Below are 18,009 nucleotides of genomic sequence, written 5' to 3'. Positions count from 1 at the left end.
CATAAATATAAAGGGAAGGGTAAACCCCTTTGAAATCCCTCCTGGCCAGGGGAAAGCTCCTCTCACCTGTAAAGGGTTAAGAAGCTAAAGGTAACCTCGCTGGCACCTGACCAAAATGACCAATGAGGAGACAAGATACTTTCAAAAGCTGGGAGGAGGGAGAGAAACAAAGGGTCTGTGTATCTGTCTTATACTGGTTTTCTGCTGGGGATAGACCAGGAATGGAGTCTTAGAACTTTTAGTAAGTAATCTAGCTAAGCATGTGTTAGATTATGATTTCTTTAAATGGCTGAGAAAAGAATTGTGCTGAATAGAATAACTATTTCTGTCTGTGTATCTTTTTTGTAACTTAAGGTTTTTCCTAGAGGGGTTCTCTATGTTTTTGAATCTAATTACCCTGTAAGATATCTACCATCCTGATTTTACAGGGGGGATTTCTTTATTTCTATTTACTTCTATTTTTATTAAAAGTCTTCTTGTAAAAAACTGAATGCTTTTTCATTGTTCTCAGATCCAAGGGTTTGGGTCTGTGGTCACCTATGCAAATTGGTGAGGCTTTTTATCCAACATTTCCCAGGAAAGGGGGGTGCAAGTGTTGGAAGGATTGTTCATTGTTCTTAAGATCCAAGGGTCTGGGTCTGTAGTCACCTAGGCAAATTGGTGAGGCTTTTTACCAAACCTTGTCCAGGAAGTGGGGTGCAAGGTTTTGGGAAGTATTTTGGGGGGAAAGACACGTCCAAACAGCTCTTCCCCAGTAACCAGTATTAGTTTGGTGGTGGTAGCGGCCAATCCAAGGACAACGGGTGGAATATTTTGTACCTTGGGGAAGTTTTGACCTAAGCTGGTAAAGATAAGCTTAGGAGGTTTTTCATGCAGGTCCCCACATCTGTACCCTAGAGTTCAGAGTGGGGGAGGAACCTTGACAGGCCCTGACCTCGGTTGGGATTGGATGTGCTGTTGTCATACTGATAGGTAACAATAGTAATAATGATCAAATAACCCAGGGACTGTAAAGATGAATTCTCCAGGTTGTTGCTTGGCTGTGCTGCTCACACCTGCCTGGCAGGAGGGAAAAGTCATCCCCACAGGAGTGCTGTGGGTATGGTTGCCCTGCAGCTAGAAGCATACCACTCAGCCCAGGTTGTTGTTCATCCTTCGAGTTCGAAGATGACCGTGACATTACTGGTTAGTTTGGTTTCTGTGAAGACGTGAGTGGCTGATCAGGCCAATTTGAGTTTTGAACTGTCTGTGGCACACTGAAGAAGAGACGCTGCTTTGGGTTACTTGATTAACAGTGGACATGCTGCTGTTGTGAGATTTACGCTGCTGGCGCTTCTGTTCTACTGCAGTAGTTCTCCTCTGCTCACAGACTGTAGCTCCAGTATGGATGAGACTTTGCTGGGTAGACAGACTTCAGCTATCATGTTAAAAATAGCAGGGTGGCCCTTGTGGCACAGGTGGTGGCTCAGGCTAGCCACCAGAGCTTGGCCTTTGTGGCAGGCTTGGCCTTGGGCAACTAGCTCACCATCCACAGTGCTATTCTTAGCATGCTAGAGCTAGTGTGAGTCTGTCTCCCTCAGCTAGGAGGCTCTCTTCCAGCTCCAGTGCAGATGTACCCTGTGATAGTCAATGGGCCAGCTCGTCTATTTGGGCTCCAGGACTGAGTGTGGTTAGAGCAGCACCGTGACAATGGAGTGGGCCCCAAACCAGAGCACTGGCTCCAACCCCCTCGAGCTCTGGGAAGGTTGGCCCAGCATTCAGACTGGAACATGGCAGCTCAGACCCACTGGGTAACTCAGACCCTCCTCCAGCTCCCTTTAAAGCTGGTGGGAAGGTTCTCGTCGACTCTAGTCGGTAACAAATGGCTCTGTTTGGAGTCAGCTCCCACTCTGCTGCTCACTAGAACCCAAAGGGCAGGTGCCCTAGTGCCCTAGGGCAGCATCACACTTGTTGAACTACAAGCCCCCCACACACACACTCTTTCTGACGTTGCCCACCTTGCAACATTTTCATTGCCAGGTTGTGCAGACCCATGGCAAAGCATCCCAGGAGCTCTCTCCCCACTCTTGTGAAATTACACACATGGCTGGGGATGCAGCTACAAGCGCCTATGTACTTCAGGACAGGGCAGAGTCACACAGTCTCTGTATCTCCTCCAGACCACAGGTGGTGGCTCTTCTATCCAACTGAGGAGTCCTAGCTTCCACCTGCTCCTCAAACCCTGCTGCTGAGGGGTTCATTGCCCCACCTTAACTTGAATTCCCTCTAATTCCTGCAGGGATTCCACCTGCCCCTCATTTACTTGACTCTTCCAAATCCCCCCCAATGATTCCGTCTCTGACTACTCCCCAAAACTCTCTACCATTTCCTTTCTGAGCTCCCCTCTTTGCTCCCCTACCTGCATGCACTCCATGCTCCAGCTTCCTGAGTTGCCAACTTGGAGTTGTGAGGACCTCTGTGGAAACAGCCCTCCTCTCAAGCCCTGCTGTTGTGCCAGCCCTGCATCTTTGCATATGACGCCACAGCCTAACATAACACTGAGCATGATGGGTAAACCCCAGGACCAAGTCTTCTGGTTTCTACAGGTGTAAAGATCTCATGAACACCCTCAGCTCAAGTCAGCAAGGATTTCTGGCATGGAGGAGGAAAGGTCATCATCCTCGTCTCTGTTCATCTGTGGCTTCTGGGGAGACAGCCTCTCTGCCTTGAGAATGACTCCTTGAGAAGCACAGACCCAAAGCAGAATCCAGATGGTGGCAGTCCAAGCCCTCTCTTATCAGTACCATGTGAGGGCTTGTTATGAGCTTATCTCAGCAGCTGTGAAGAGCTCTGATTTCCATGTGGGAAAGGGCAGCCTCTCCCAGAATGTGTCTCAGGACTGAAATGGGGAGCTGTCAGCATTGTGCCCTTCTCTGATGCTATCACTTAGCACTCCGACTCCTGCAATCCTCACCAAGCATCTCCAGAGAAGCTGGGGGCCCAGCCCTTTCGCCCCACTGGTTGCCTCCTCTTGTACTTACAGGACTGCTGCTCTCACTGCAGTGGAGAGAGTTTAGATAGTTAAGTCCAAAGCTGACTGTGAAGAGTTATAAAGGGATCTCCCTAAACTGGGTGCCTGGGAGACAAAATGGCTGATGAAATTCAATGCTGATAAATGCGAAGTAATGCACACTGGAAAACATAATCCAAACTATACATAGAAAATGGTTGGATCTAAATTAGCTGTTGCCACTCAAGGAAAAGATTTGGAGTTATTGTGGACAGTTCTCTGAAAACATCCACTCAATGTGCAGCGGCAGTCAAAACAGCCAACAGAATGTTAGGAACCATTAGGAAAGGGATAGATAAGACAGAAAATATTATAATGCCATTGTATAAATCCATAGTGTGCTCACATCTTGTGTACAACGTGCAGATCTGGTCACCCCATCTCAAAAAAGATATATTAGAATTGGAAAAAGTACAGAGAAGGGCAACAAAAATGACTAAGGTTATGGAACAGCTTCAGTAAGAGGAGAGATTAAAAAGACTGGGACTGGTCAGTTTAGAAAAGAGACGACTAAAGGGGGATATGATAGAGGGCTATAAAAATGTTATTTACTCCTTCTCATAACATAAGAACCATGGGTCACCCAATGAAATTAATAGGTTTAATTATTGTTTAAAACAAACAAAAGGAAGTACTTCTTCACACAACACACAGTCAACCTGTGGAACTCGTTGCCAGGATATGTTGTGAAGGCCAAAATATAACAGGGTTCAAAAATAATTAGATGAGTTGACAGAGGATAGGTCCATCAATGGCTGTTAGCCAGGAAGGTCAGGGACGCAACCCCATGCATTGGGTGTCCCTAGCCTCTGTTTTCCAGAAACTGGGAATGGATAATCACTTGATTACCTGTTCTGTTCATTCCGTCTGAAGCACCTGGCATTGGCCACTGTCAGAAGACAGGATGCTGGGTTAAATGGACCATTGGTCTGACCCAGTATGACCGTTCTTACGTTCTACCTGGCACTAGACATCCTGTTGTTGTTTTCCCAGTTCCTGTGGATACTGAATGCATGGTTCTAATTACTAACCTGTAACAGGGCGTATAAACCCCCACACAATAGACCTAGATGGGACTCAAGTACAAGCTTAGTTCCTGTGCAGGCAAGCTGATCAGTGTGTGACTCGCTGATCACTGTGTTCTGCATCCCCTTCTGCGCCTGATCCAAAGAGAACACAAGTCTGTCACAGCCCAGCTCGTTGGTTCAAGTTGTAGCAACTCCTGATTTTACCTCTGAAAGTCCCTACTTCAGACCCCCATGTTGGCCAAATTGGCCGCCATCTCATAAGGGGGGCTTGTTTAGGATTTGAACTGCTGTTGGTCTCAGAGTCTTGGGATGAGCTTCCTCTGTCCAGAAGTGGTGCGTAATCCACCAATCAGTGCCCGACTATGTAACCCCACTGTGCCCAAGATGGCCATTGTCACAACTGCACCATCTCAGCCCTAACCCAGAGTGGGAATTCACTGTGTTCTCAGCCTGGAACTTCGTATATTGCTTCCCCTTATGCACATCTGGCTAGGCCATTAGCTTTCCTCACTCTTCAGATTTTCCCATCCTTTTCCCCTTTGTCTGTGGGAGTGGGGCTGGTGACATCATACAATAATTTCCTCCCTTCTTCCTTTGCACCCCCCACCAGTGGTGAATGAGTGGGAAGTTCTAGCAGCCATGTGAGGAACAAGAACCCATGTGGAGTAGGGATGGGAAGGTCCTGGCCTGGGCTATAGTGAATGTGATGGCTGAGCCAAACTACACATCTCTCTGTTAGCTGGGAGGGTCTGGGGAAGCTTCATTTTATGGGCACTGCTGGTTGTCCAGGGCCTCCAGTCTCCACTCCATTGTCCTTTATGCACAGCACCCATCTCTGGAGCAAGTTCTCATTGGAACATGTAGATGTCTCTACAGAACTCAGTGTCAGGGTCAAAGGTCAGAACAGGGCAAGCCCATGGAAGGCAATAACCTTGGCTTTTATTTCTTTTTCCAGATGGCCCCCATTGAGCTCGAACGCAAGAAGTCCCATGTCAATCTGTTGTTGGTGAGTAAGTAACCACAGGGATGCTTTCCATCACTAACCATTAGACTGGTGGTTGGGTTTGGGAGTCAGAACAGGTCTTTCCCTGGGGCAACGTGTGAAGGTGAAGTTCTGGTAGGAATATACAACGGACATTTACAAGGACTCCCCAGTGACAGCAATGTAAGCACTGCCATACCGGATCAGACCATTTTCCAGCCACAGCCTGCATCTTGCTGTATGGGATCCTTGCCATCTAGGCTTGTATCTCACTTCCTACCAGGACAGTTTGGATCATGGCTCTACCAAGCCCCCTGTGGCACTGTCAGCTTTACTGAATCATTCATTGGGTTGGCTAGTTCAGTGTCCTGCCTTCTGCCATTACCACTCTGCCCACTTGTATTCCCACCTCCTGCCATATTGCAAAATGCTCCACCAGATCTAATGACCCTCTTGTTAGCAGTTTTGGCACAGAGGCTAAGAATTGACTGATAACATGCCCAGATTAAGGTAAATCAGGGCCTTAGGCAAACCATGACCCAGGGTCCTGGCAGCCTCACTCTTGCCATTGCACCAGAAAGGCAGGTACAATGGCAAGGGGCCACCTTATCCCCCCAGGAGCAGCAGCTGTGTCCCCCATCCTCTTAGGAGCAGCAAAGCTTTCCCTGACAGGTGGGAATTATCTGCTTGGGTAGGTGGGGTACGCCTGCTGCCATGCTCAGAGCCCTGTGGGGCGAGAATTGGAGATAACACCACATTGAGATGCATGGGGCAATTCACCCCTCTCAGAGCTATTGTTTCAGGCTGTCTGCAGACTCAGGCAGAAGTTACTGTTCCAGCCACACTCAGGTCACGTTTTCAAACTTTTCTTATCTAGCATGAGGGAAGAAAGATCCTTTATTTTCAAATGAAATCTGAGAGTACAATATAATCATCTGACTCCTGCATCTGGGGCCCAAGGCACAGGCCTGTAGCAGCTACTTCATCCAAACTTGACTGAGAACAGAGACTCAGTTCCACCCCCCGCCTCTCCAGAGGTGGTCCTTCAAAGTCAGGACTGAGGTACATTGTTGTGATGGGGGTGTAGGCAAAGCTAGTTAGTGCCTCTGCCTTCATGGTCCCTGCTCTATGGAGGCAGTGAGGCTGTCATTGTCCAGGACTGTCAGTCCAGCACCTTTCACCAAGACTAAAGAAAGGGCAGATCCAGCATAAATAACAACCCAACTTCTCCCCCAGTCTGGCCCTGGATCTTGGAGAGAAAGTCGCAGCCTGGTGCATTATTGATGGGGCAGTTAATTGCATGCTTCCTAAAGCACACAGAGTCCTTGATTAAAAATTTATGACATTGGCTGCGGTATTAAGGAGAGATCAACTGGCTCTGGCTCCACTTGTTTCTTAACAAATGTTGAAGGAGACCTGAGTCTGGGATGCCACAGCAGGTGAGAGAAGGAACAGAACCTGTTGGGGCCTCTCCAAGATTGAGGCCACATTACAGCTCCTGGCTCCTCCTGGCTGGTGCAACGCTGCGATGCCTTCCAGAGAAGAGGGGGACACACCTCACTTTAAGGGTACCACTAAGTGGTCGGGTGGTAGGCAAGTCACTGGCTGGCTGACAGGGTGCTGGCTGCCTGACAGGGTCATGGCAGGGTTCTGGCTGGCTGGCAAGGTAGTAGGCAGGACACTGGCTCTCAGGGCAGGACATTGGCAGGGTGATGGATCACTGGCAGGATGGCAGGCAGGACACTGGCTGGCTTGCAGAGCAGCAGAAGAGGTGCTCGGTGGCAGGCAGGATACTGGCTGGCAGGGCAGCAGGTGAGGGGCTGTCTGGGCATTGGCAGGGCACTGGCTGGCTGGCAGGACAGCAGGTGAGGGGCTGTCTGGGTGGCAAGCAGGGCACTGGCTGGCAGGGTGCTGGCTGGCTGGCAGGGCAGGGCAGCAGGTAAGGCACTGGCTGGCAGGGCAGCAGGCGAGGCACCGGCTGGCTGCTAAGCAGCAGGCAAGGCACCGGCTGGCTGGCAGGGCAGCAGGCAAGGCACTGGCTGGCAAGGTGGCAGGCAGGACACTGGCTGGCTGGCAGGGTGGAAGCTGGTATAGTTGTGTGCCCTAACAGCTGCAAATCAGTCAGGCAGCGAGGGGGGAAGGACTGGTTGATTACCTAAATCTCCAGTGATATCCCGCATCAGGATGTATTCCTAAAGCTCAAATCTCCTGTGGCTCTGAAATATTGGGCTCCTCCTCGACTGCCAGAAGGGACCAGGAGCCACCAGGATGGACAGCAGGAGCCATGGATCTGTAGAACTGGAAGGAAAGTACAAACAAGCACACAAGAAAAGCGGGTGATGAACTGGACAAATCATCCTTGGGAGGCATAGAGAATTCCCCTTGTCCAGCGTGATGCTATGGATGCTCAGAAGCAGCAGATTGAGTATTCCTGACAACTTGGCAGGCCTCAGGAGCTATGTCACCAGCTCACCCCATGCAGGATTATTTTGCCCAGATGGTTACCTCCGAAAAGAAAGTATAAGGCAAACCTCAAGTGTTTCTCATTTCCTGGGGCCACATGAACAGAGAGTAACGCCAGGCAGCCATCCTGGATTGACAGCATTCTGGCTAGACAAGGAGGGGGCTGGCAAAGCCCTTTGGTTGCACTGCGAAGATTTTGCTAGCAAATATCATAATGGAGCCATTCCATGGCATGCTCTCTGAGTCACAGATTGCACAGCACTCCCAGCTCCAGCTGAAATCAGTGGGATCTGTGTACTACGAGGCTGCAGCGTGAGCAGAGAAACACCAGGCGCCATGTGCTTGAGTAGAGAGCTGGGGAATGAGCTGCCTCAAAGTCCTTCACTTGATTAAATTCGTCTTGCAGTATATCCTGGTCCTCTCTCTGTCTGGAGCTGGAGAGCTAAGAACTCAATGGATTCAACTCCCCACTCAGTACCTCAGTACATCGGGCCCCACTAATGTGTCTAGTGTAGGGTGCTGCACACAAACATACATGCTCTGCAGCCTGTATCATTGAGGCATTATTGGAACACCCCTCTGTGACCAATTTGGCCTCACTCTGACAGAGGTTGCTTATCTTCCGCTGTCTCTCCACTACTTAGCATATAAAGGGAATGAGGGCTGCAGATTACCCCACTACTCAAAGGGACTGTTAGCTGGTGGGACTCACTCCAGTTACAAATGGGTGATTACTCTTGCCTCGGTTTCCCCTTCTATGAAATGAAAATGGCACTGTGTCTAACCTAGAATCCCTTTGCTTTAGCTGTGTTGAGATTTGCCTAAGTTTGGGGCAAGGCAGAACAGAGCTAAAGCCTGAGTTTCACCTAGGGAAGGTCACAGCAGAGACTCTCTCATAGACAGGATCTGAGATGCTGAGAGTCTTTAGAACTTAACTGGACAGGACGTGTGCATTACAGGGAAGAAAGCAGAGTGATAGGTGCTGGCGCTCAGCCTCTGAGATCCAATGGATGGAAATGAGACTCCACAAGTGTGAAAGGACCAATAACTTTCCTCTTGGAGTCCATAATAATATCCACCAAATTGCCTGGGTAGGTCTCAGCTCCTGGGAGCTAGAGATAAGTGCAAAGAAAGGTAATGTCAGGCCCAGAGACAAAGGGGGCAGCCAAAAAAATGACAAGTTTTTAAAATGCTTATATACCAATGCTAGAAGTCTAAATAAATAAGATGGGTGAACTAGAGTGCCTTGTATTAAATGAGGATATTGATATAATAGGCATCACAGAAACCTGGTGGAATGAGGATAATCAATGGGATACAGTAATATCAGGGTACAAAATATACCAGAAGGACAGACCAGGTCATGCTAGTTGGGGAGTGGCACTATATGTGAAAGAAAGCACAGAATCAAATGAAGTAAAAATCTTAAATGATCTAAATTGTACTATAGAATCTCTATGGATAGTAATTCCATGCTTGAAAAATAAGAATATAGCAGTAGGGCTATATTACAGACCACCTGACCAGGATGGTGTTAGTGACTCAAATGCTCAGGGAGATTAGAGAGGATATTAAAATAAATAACTCAATAATAATAATGGGGGATTTCAACTAGCCCCTTATTGACTGGGTACATATCACCTCAGGAAGGGATGCTGAGATAAAGTTTCTTGACACCTTAAATGACTGCTTCTTGGAGCAGCTAGTCCTGGAACCCACAAGAGGAGAGGCAGTTCTTGATTTAGTCCTAAGTGGAGCACAGGATCAGGTCCAAGGGGTGAATATAGCTGGACTGCTTGGTAATAGTGACTATAATATAATTAAATTTAATATCCCTGTGGCGGGGAAAACTCCACAGGGGCCCAACACAGTAGCATTTAATTTCAGAAAGGGGAACGACACAAAAATGAGGTTAGTGAAACAGAAATTAAAAGGTACAGTACCAAAAGTAAAATCCCTGCAAGCTGCGTAGAAACTTTTTAAAGACACCATAGTTGAGGCTCAACTTAAATGTCTACCCCAATTTAGAAAACATAGTAAGAGAACCAAAAAAGAGCCACCGTGGTTAAACAACAAAGTAAAAGAAGCAGTGAGAGGCAAAAAGGCATCCTTTAAAAAGTGGAAGATAAATCCTAAGGAGGAAAATAGAAAAGAGCATAAACTCTGGCAATTAAAGTGTAAAAATATAATTAGAAAGACCTAAAAAGAATTTGAAGAAGAGCTAGCCAAAAACTGCAAAAATAATAGCAAAAAATTTTTTAAATACAACAGAAGCAGAAAGCCTGCTAACCAACTAGTTGGGCCTCTGGACGATCAAGTTGGTAAAGGAGCACTCAAATACAATAAGGCCATTGCAGAGAAACTAAATTAATTCTTTGCATCGGTCTTCACTGTTGACGATGTGAGGGAGATTCCCAAACTTGAGCCATTCTTTTTGGGTGACATCTGAGGAACTGACCCAAATTGAGGTGTCATTAGAGGAGGTTTTTGAACAAATTAATAAACTTAACAGTAATAAGTCTCCAGGACCTGATGGTATTCACCCAAGAGGTCTGAAAGAACTCAAATGTGAAATTGCAGGACTACTAACTGTCATCTGTAACCTATCATTTAAATCAGCTTCTCTACCAAATGACTGGAGGATAGCGAATGTGATGCCAATTTTTATAAAGGGCTCCAGAGGTGACCCTGGCAACTACAGGCCAGTAAACCTCACTTCAGTACTGGGCAAATTGGTTGAAACTATCGTAAAGAACAAAATTGTCAGACACATCTATGACCATAATTTGTTGGGAAATAGTCAACATGGTTTTTGTAAAGGGAAATCATACCTCACCAATCTATTAGAATTCTTTGAGGGGATAAGCAAGCATGTGGACAAAGGAGATCCAGTGGATATAGTGTACTTAGATTTTCAGAAAGCTTTTGACAAGGTCCCTCACCACAGGCTCTTAAGCAAAATAAGCAGTCATGGGATAAGAGGGAAGGTTCTCTTATGGATTGGTAACTGGTTAAAAGATAGGAAACAAAGGGTAGGAATATATGGTCAGTTTTCAGAATGGAGAGAGGTAAATAGTTGTGTCCCCCAGGGACCTGTACTGGGCCTAGTCCTATTTAACATATTCATAAACAACCTGGAAAAAGGGTGGTGGCAAAGGGTGGTGGCATAAACAGTGAGGTGGCAAAATTTGCAGATGATAAAAAACTATTCAAGATCGTTAAGTCCTAGGGAGACTGCAAAAAGCTACAAAAGGATCTCACAAAACTGGACAACAAAATGGCAGATGAAATTTAATGTTGATAAATGCAAAGTAATGCTGTCAAGGTTCCTCCCCCACTCTGAACTCTAGGGTACAGATGTGGGGACCTGCATGAAAAACCTCCTAAGCTTATCTTTACCAGCTTAGGTCAAAACTTCCCCAAGGTACAAAATATTCCACCCGTTGTCCTTGGACTGGCCGCTACCACCACCAAACTAATACTGGTTACTGGGGAAGAGCTGTTTGGACGCGTCCTTCCCCCCAAAATACTTCCCAAAACCTTGCACCCCACTTCCTGGACAAGGTTTGGTAAAAAGCCTCACCAATTTGCCTAGGTGACTACAGACCCAGACCCTTGGATCTTAAGAACAATGAACAATCCTCCCAACACTTTCCTGGGAAATGTTGGATAAAAAGCCTCACCAATTTGCATAGGTGACCACAGACCAAACCCTTGGATCTGAGAACAATGAAAAAGCATACAGTTTTTTACAAGAAGACTTTTAATAAAAATAGAAGTAAATAGAAATAAAGAAATCCCCCCTGTAAAATCAGGATGGTAGATATCTTACAGGGTAATTAGATTCAAAAACATAGAGAACCCCTCTAGGCAAAACCTTAAGTTACAAAAAAGATACACAGACAGAAATAGTTATTCTATTCAGCACAATTCTTTTCTCAGCCATTTAAAGAAATCATAATCTAACACATACCTAGTTAGATTACTTACTAAAAGTTCTAAGACTCCATTCCTGTTCTGTCCCTGGCAAAAGCAGCATACAGACAGACACAGACCCTTTGTTTCTCTCCCTCCTCCCAGCTTTTGAAAGTATCTTGTCTCCTCATTGGTCATTTTGGTCAGGTGCCAGCGAGGTTACCTTTAGCTTCTTAACCCTTTACAGGTGAGAGGAGCTTTCCCCTGGCCAGGAGGGATTTCAAAGGGGTTTACCCTTCCCTTTATATTTATGACATCCAGATGAAATTTAATGTTGATAAATGCAAAGTAATGCACATTGGAAAACATAATCCTAACTCTACATATACAATGATGGGGTCTAAATTAGCTGTTACCACTCAAGAAGGAGATTTGCGGAAAAGGACCTAGGGGTGACAGTGGACGAGAAGCTGGATATGAGTCAGCAGTGTGCCCTTGTTACCAAGAAGGCGAATGGCATTTTGGGATGTATAAGTAGGGGTATAGCGAGCAGATCGAGGGACGTGATCGGTCCCCTCTATTCGACATTGGTGAGGCCTCATCTGGAGTACTGTGTCCAGTTTTGGGCCCCACACTACAAGAAGGATGTGGATAAATTGGAGAGAGTCCAGCGAAGGGCAACAAAAATGGTTAGGGGTCTGGAACACATGACTTATGAGGAGAGGCTGAGGGAACTGGGATTGTTTAGTCTGCAGAAGAGAAGAATGAGGGGGGATTTGATAGCTGCTTTCAACTACCTGAGAGGTGGTTCCAGAGAGGATGGTTCTAGACTATTCTCAGTGGTAGAAGAGGACAGGACAAGGAGTAATGGTCTCAAGTTGCAGTGGGGGAGGTTTAGGTTGGATATTAGGAAAAACTTTTTCACTAGGAGGGTGGTGAGACACTGGAATGCGTTACCTAGGGAGGTGGTAGAATCTCCTTTCTTAGAAGTTTTTAAGGTCAGGCTTGACAAAGCCCTGGCTGGGATGATGTAATTGGGGATTGGTCCTGCTTTGAGCAGGGGGTTGGACTAGATGACCTCCTGAGGTCCCTTCCAACTCTGATATTCTATGATTCTATGATTCTGGAGTCATTGTGGATAGTTCTCTGAAATCATCCACTCAATGTGCAGTGGCAGTCAAAAAAATGAACAGAATGTTGGGACTCATCAAGAAAGGGATAGATAAGACAGAAAATGTCATATTGCCTCTATATAAATCCATGGTATGCCCACATCTTGAATATTGCATGCAGATGTGGTCGCCCCATCTCAAAAAAGATATATTGGACTTGGAAAATGTTCAGAAAAGGGAAACAAAAAATTATTAGGGGTATAGAACAGCTTCTGTATGAGGAGAGATTAATAAGACTGGGACTTTTCAACTTGGAAAATAGGCAACTAAGGCAGGATATGATAGAGGTCTATAAAATCATGAGTGGTATAGAGAAAGTAAATAAGGAAGTGTTATTTACTCCTTCTCATAATACAAGAACAAAGGGCCGCCAAATGAAATTAATAGGTAGCAGGTTTAAAACAAACACAAGAAAGTATTTTTTCAAGCAATGCACTGTTAGCCTCTGGAACTCCTTGCCAGAGGGTGTTGTGAAGGCTAATACTATAACGGGGTTCAAAAGGGAGCTAGATAGATTTATGGAAGATAGCCATTGATGGACCTATTAGCCAGGATGGGCAGGAACGGTGTCCCTAGCCTCTGTTTGCCAGAAGCTGGGATTGGGTGACAGGCCATGGTTCACTTGATGATAACCTGTCTGTTCATTCCCTTTGGGGACCTGTCAGTGGCCACTGTCAGAGGACAGGATACTGGGCTTGATGGACCCTTGGTCTGACCCAGTATGGCCGTTCTTATGTTCATGTTCTTATGATGAAACCAGCAAATATTATCCATCTGGGGAGTATGGGAAAGTACAAGGGGAGAAAGGGGACAGGGGGAGTCAGGGGAAGCAGAGGTCCATGAGAGGTGGGGTCTGGGTGGCAGAGATCATAGAGAGAGGATGTGTGGGAAGCAGAGATCAGAGAGGGGATGTGGGGGGAGCAGAAATCATAGAGAGGATGTGGGGGGAGCAGAGATAAGAGCGAGGGGATTGTGGGAGCAAAGATCAGAGACAGGGAACTGGGGGAGCCAAGAACAGAGAGAGAGGGGATGGGTGAGCAGAGATCACAGAGAGAAGGGATGGGGAGCAAAGTTCATAGGGAGGAATCTGGGGGAAGCAGAGGAGAAAGAGGTTCTGGGGGCAGCAGAGAAGAAATGGGTGTGACAGGTTCCCCCGGGGTGCCACCTGGAATTGGGGTACCACTGAGTCCTCTGAACCACCAGCCTGGGCTCCCTCTCACACTGTGCTGCTGTGTCAAGCTGCAAAGCCCTCCAGCCTGCACTTTCACCAGCATTCACACAGGTAGGGACGCACCCAGCTGCAGTTACACGCAGGCTCTATAACCACCAGCTTCCGAGCCTGGGACCCCAGAGCAGTACCATCCTGCCCTGGTCAAATCTGGCCAGTATATGGGTTTAATACCCGGTCCGCCTCTCCCTCAATGTGAAGAAAATAATGCACACTTGTGGTAACCAAGCAAAGATTTTCCCCAAGCACTCCAGTCAAAGCTCACTGCTTTGGATTAAAACATAAAACAAGTTTATTAACTACAAAAATAGATTTTAAGTGATTATAAGGGATAGCAAACAGATCAAAGCAGATTACCTAGCAAATAAACAAAAAATGCAAACTAAACTTAATATACTAAATAGATTGGCTATGAATAGCAGATTCTCACCCTAATTGATGGTACGAGCAGGCTCCAGATTCTTAAGGCACAAGCTGCATTAGCTTTACAACTTGGGTTTCTCAGGTCTTCATGCGTAGGCTAGAAATCCCTTTAGCATGGGCGCAGCACTTCCCCCAGTTCAGTCTTTGTTCCTCAGGTGTTTCCAGGAGTCTTCTTGTATGGGGAGTGAAAAACCCTGATGATGTCACTCCCCTGCCTTATATAGCTTTTGCATATAAGCTTGGATCCCAGACCAATCTGTGGAAAAATACTGACATCCCAAGATGGAATCCAGCATCATGTGGCCTGGTCACATATCCTTGTAGAGTCATAGCAGCCATCACTCACAGGTTGTCTGTGGAGTTCTCAGGAAGGCTCACCAGGTGGGAGATAAGCTTCTCCTAAAGCCTTTTGTTCTCCCTAATGGCTCATTGCCCTGAATAGGCCCTTTCCAACCAGCTATCTAGACTGAAAGCATCTTGTCTAGTGGGCATTACACAGGTGTAACTACATTTGAAATACAAATACATATTCAATATTCATAACTTTAGATACAAAAATAATACATGCATACAAATACGATAATCATATTCAGCAAATCAAAACTTTTCCAATGACATCTCACATGATTTATCTTGTACAAACTGCATCATAATTATGTCATAATCATATCATAATAATATCACTCTGAAGAATATGGGGTGCAGTGCCACAATGGCGTCTGGGGGATCAGAGATTAGAGAGGAGGTCTGAGGGAAGCAAAGAAAGAGGGGTCAGGGGAGCAGAGAACAGAGGGGGGCGGTATCTGGGAAGAAAAGAAATCAGAAAGGGGCTTGGGGGAGCAGAAATCAGAGGGTGAGAGAAGTTCTGGAGTGGGGAAGCAGGGATCAGAGAGAGGGTGTGGGGGGAGCAGGAATCAGTAGAGAATCTGAACTAAATTCACGGCTGGCTTTAGCAGGCATAACACCATTACTGTGAATGAGGTTGCACCTGTTTACCCAGCAGTGTGCTGTGCTTCTCTCTGGGGTAAGGGCCTGCAGGAGAGTCTGCTCGGGGGCCAAGGGAAGAAAGATCAAGGAGTTTGGGGTTTGTTGGGAGAAGAGTCCAGGCGGGGGATGTCAGTGCAGGGATTCTCCATCTGAACTGAGTTTCAATCCCCAGCCAGATGAGCTAGGCTGTGCATGTAAAACACACTGCCTTTTGCCTGCAAACTTTATGTCCTTCAAGTAGAGCTTGAAGCAATCACAGTGGGGTTCCCAGTGGCAGCTCAGGCAGGGAGCAAATGGAGTTTATTATTCAGGCACCCATCTGGCGCTGTCTCACAGGTGATGCTCTGAGAGAAACAGGAGTGAAATGGACTGGGAGGGCTGGGAGACTCACAAGGGACCAACAGGATGATCCTCAAGCCCCAAAGCTCCCAAGGCTGCTCAGATTCAGAAACTGGGGGAATCACTGGGCTGGGCCCCTCTGTTCACTATGGGGAGACTGATATTTTGTGAGGACTGGGACCAGAAAAGTGAAGGGTTTTAGCCCTGGGTGCATCTAGGACAGCATTTCTCAAATGCGGCCATCATGGCCGCATTTGGCCACAACAACTTCCTAAGCGGTGATGTGGAGTAGGGAACGCATTGGCTCCTCCCCCTCCCTCCCTGTTTCTCCTGGATGCACTGCTCTGCATGTCTCCAGAGGCAGGTGGGGCACAACACTGAAGGAGAAAGTGAGTTCTCTAACTGGGGAGGGACGGGGGCTTCGTGGACTTCAGCCCTGAGGTGGTTGGGCAGTGGGGACTTAGGGAACCTGGCTGCAGACCAGGGCTCCATCCATGGGGCTTCAGGCCCCAATACCCAGCTCTGGCCATGGGGTTTCAGATGCTGACCCCCCAGCTCTGGCCATGCAATCTTGGCCTTCAGCCATGGGGCTTCAGACTCCAACCCCTGGCTATGCAGCAGCGGGCTCTGATCCCTGGCTCTTGCTGTGTGGTACCGACCCCTAATCCTGGTGGCGGCTGTTGGCCCTGAGAACTGACCCCTGTCCACGCACTCCAATCCCCAGCCCTGGCCACTGACCCTAGGTGCCAACCCTGGGGTTCCAGTGGCTGGCAGCCCTGGGTGAAGATCCCCAGCTGCAACTGCTGGCCCTGGGTGCAGATCCCCGGCACTGGTCTTGGGCTCTGGCAGGTGCTGGCTCTGGATGCAGATCCCAAATGCCAGCCCCCAACACTGGCGGCAGCCGACCCCTGGCTGCACACTCTAACCCCCAGACCTGGCCACTACCTCCGGGCACTGCTCCTGGATGTCAACTCTGGGTTCTGGCAGATGCTGGCCATGGACTCTGATCCCCAACCCCAGCTGCAGATCCCCAGCCCCAGTCACGCAGCAGCAGGTGTCAGCCCAAGGCTCCTGTGGGTGCTGGCCCAGGACATTGACTCCTAGCCCTGGCTGTGCAGCATCAGGCGTGGACCCGAAGGCGTGGACCAGGACTGGGTGCTGGCTCCAGATGCTGACCCCCAGCTGCATGGCAGCGGGTGCTGATCCCCAGCCCTGGGCGCAAATCCCCCGCCCTGGCCACACAGCTGCAGGCAATCGATACTAGGCTCCAGGGGGTGCTGGCCCAGGGCACTGACCTCCAACCCCAGGCGCTGACCCACACACCCAATCACGCGATGGCAGGGCCCCCCATATATTGCCCCTGGCCTCTGCTGCCTCACCCACCCCTCCATCCATCTTCCTTGGCCACTGCTGCCTCACCCCCCATTCCTCCATCCAAGTCTTAACTTGCCAGGCCTTGCTGTGAAAAGTGATATTAACAAACATACAAATATCATTTTTCACAGTATTATTTTTATTATTGAGTATGGAAAAAAACCCTACATAAATAAATTACAATGATTTGGGTGTGTGTCCATGCATAGCTTTTTGTTTTTCCGAAAGTTATTTAAGTATTTTAGGAAAAAGTGTCAGTGCGGCCACGAGCAAGAGTTGGTGGCTGCACTCTGAGGCCACCAAAAATTTTTTGAGAACCCCTGATCTACGAAGAGTGCACACAGCTGTCCCCGTGCTGCCTCTGCTTTGGGAATCACAGCCTTAAAGACATCCCCACAGCTTCGCCAATGCTGCTGCAGGGCCTGATGTGGCAGCCCTGTTAAGTGGATACATACTTGGTTAAAAAAGGCAAACAAAGAGTAACTATTAATGGAATGATGTCGGATTGGAGGGAAGTCCCAAGTGGGGGTCCAAGAGGTCCCAACTCTGGGTCCAGAGTTCTTCAACATTTTTATTAATGACCTGGATGTAGGTATAGAGTGCATACTGATCAAATTTGCACATGACGCAAAGCTGGAGGATACCAATACTTGCTAATACTTTGTAGGATAGGGCTAAAATTCAGCAAATCTTGACAAATTGGAGAACTGGACTATAGACAACAAAATGAAATTCAGCAAAGACACATGTAAGGTGCTACATTTAGGGGAAAAAACCAAATGCACAAATACAGAATGGGGCTTGGCAGCAGCACTTTTGAGAAGGATCTGGGAGTTGTGATGCAGTTGCAAAAACAGCAAATGCAATTTTCAGTTGTATTAACAGAGGCATATCATGCAAGTTACAGGAGTGATAGTGCCACTCTACTCAATGCTGGTTAGGCCTCAGCTGGAGTACTGTGTCCAACTTTGGTCGCCAATATATAGAAAGGATGTAGAGAAACTGGAAAGGATCCAAAGGAGAGTGACAAAGATGATCAGAGGGATGGA

At 47.5% G+C, this 18,009-nt stretch overlaps 1 protein-coding gene across 1 annotated transcript in view; it reads left to right on the top strand.

Moving 5' to 3' along the window:
* Positions 1-5,049: 5,049 nt before the first annotated feature.
* LOC140918498 (coiled-coil domain-containing protein 33-like) overlaps positions 5,050-18,009 on the top strand; it is a 62,148-nt gene continuing 49,188 nt past the window's right edge. Inside the window, exon 1 of the mRNA XM_073363067.1 lies at positions 5,050-5,083. The gene's annotated coding sequence lies outside the window, so the exon portion shown is untranslated. The remainder of the gene's footprint in view (positions 5,084-18,009) is intronic.

Source organism: Lepidochelys kempii, chromosome 10 (genome assembly GCF_965140265.1).
Source record: "Lepidochelys kempii isolate rLepKem1 chromosome 10, rLepKem1.hap2, whole genome shotgun sequence".
In the NCBI taxonomy this organism is placed as follows: Eukaryota; Metazoa; Chordata; order Testudines; family Cheloniidae; genus Lepidochelys; species Lepidochelys kempii.
The sequence above is the reverse complement of the archived record's forward strand: the minus strand, read 5'-3'. Positions and strand labels throughout refer to the sequence as shown.